The sequence below is a fragment of the Pygoscelis adeliae genome, unplaced genomic scaffold, assembly GCF_000699105.1.
Source record: "Pygoscelis adeliae isolate BGI_AS28 unplaced genomic scaffold, ASM69910v1 Scaffold995, whole genome shotgun sequence".
Classification (NCBI taxonomy): domain Eukaryota; kingdom Metazoa; phylum Chordata; class Aves; order Sphenisciformes; family Spheniscidae; genus Pygoscelis; species Pygoscelis adeliae.
The window spans coordinates 40513-42473 of record NW_008824846.1 but is presented as its reverse complement, the minus strand read 5'-3'; positions in this window follow the sequence as shown (position 1 = coordinate 42473).

Below are 1961 nucleotides of genomic sequence, written 5' to 3'. Positions count from 1 at the left end.
CACTCAATCCTTATGAAAGCAAGACTAAATTGGACAGGAGCCTGCACTTCATCTTTAAGGTTGGAACCTCTGGGTGAGAACTGTTGAGCAGACCAGGTTTCCGATAAAGTAAAAGCAAACACCATTCCCTTGTGCTAAGATAGAGGAATATTATGCTGACATTTTAGCATGGATCACTCATATCGCTGCTCGTTCTCTCCACTCCTAGAGCTGTGTCTTAACAATAGAAACATTCCCTGAGTACAAACAAAATAATCAGGGTTGAAAACCAAATTCATGGTGGAAGCATGCACTCCTCGGTGGGAGCTGTCTGTCAGGCTAGATTTGCCTCTCGGCCTGTACGAGTCTAAGCAAGTTGAGTTTGTGCTAGTTATTTTTATTCGAAGTATTTTTATTCTGTCTTTCCTACTGTAGTCTTGTTTTCACATAAATACGTGAACATTTTCTAGTATCTGGCCAGCAGCCTGATAATTATAGGATCTAGGTTCAAACTGATGTAGTAGAAATATAGAAAAGAAAGGTAAATAGCGTGATAACTTGCAGTGATGTCTGCCTCTTCCTGATTTTTTTTTTTTAATGGAGGAATTTATTTTACGTTACCTCGTGGAATTACAATCATCATCCAACGTTTTTACAAGCTGTTAAAATCTGAAGATTAAAACCTGCACTTAAGTAAAAAATGCTTCCAAGGAGGAATTTATCATGTCATTTGTCTTGGAAACAAGATTTGTGTGCTTAAGTACTTGGCAGCCCACAGAGTGACTTGTCCCATCCGTCGGCTGTTTAAAATCATTTCACGTGATAAATGACAGCAATACGGGGTCGCTGGTGAGAAACAGCAGCTCATCCTGCAGTGAACCAGAGGTTCTGGGAGATGTGAGACCCCACTCGTGCTTCTCCTAAGCCCAGATTTACCCCACCAAAGTGCAGACTCTTAAGTTAGTTCCTATAACCTTTCTCTTATCACTGGAAATAACCCGCCAGTATCTATACTGGGAGGCAACGAGGAGCTGGATCTAGCTGGCGGAGCAAACTGGGCTAGAAGATGACTGAAGACATTTATTATGCCTGGGGAACAAACCCACCGTAGACAGCCATTGGCAACAGGAGCAATTTAACCTGGTTGAACACTGAAACGCACCACGCTTTGCAAATGTGAAAACAAACTGTTCTGACTTGATTGGAATTTTTTTTGGTTTTGTGGAAACAGCTAAGCACAAGCTATGAAAAATTCATGGATGCTTTTTCAACCAACTGCTCCACATGGATGGATCATTAGAAGAACGAACTCCTCGCAGAAATTGTTAAATTTACTGTAGTCTGGCCTGGAGACGTAGAGAGACGGCACTGTACCGCACCCGAGTGAACTGAGCCCTGGCAGCCAGCTTGAATCAGTTTTCACAACTGGGGCCCTGAAACCTGACCTGCTGCGAGACTGGAGCGAAGCTGGCTCGCCTTCTCCCAGGAACAGAAAAAAACTCGCAGAGAGATCTGAGATTTTCTTCTGCCTGCGGTGAGCACCCTCCCCAAAATAAATCTATGGGCTGGCCTACGTGTACAGGTAAGAGCAAGGCCTGGCGCCCTGTGGTATTCCTGATCAACGGGGGAGCTGCTGCAGTTTCTTGAGAGAAAATAATTAAAAGCGTAGCGGAAGGCACTCCAAGTAATGGGGTAAAACTGACCCCTGCCTGCAATTTTGGGCAATTTTGAGGGCTCCGTCGGGGAGACCGTCCCCTCCAGCGCCTCTCCTCACGGAGCGCGGGAACGCCAGCTGCGCGGGCCCCCTGCCCGCGCCCAAGATGGCTGCCTGCTCCTGGCCTGCCGCCTCCCTCACTCAAGATGGCCGCAAAGGACAGGCGGCTGACGTGGCGAAGCCGCGGCGGCCATGTTGCTTCCGGGCAGCAGGGCCCTGTCAGGCGGTCCTTCCCCGCGCCGTACCATTCCTCCGGAGGGGGGGTGGA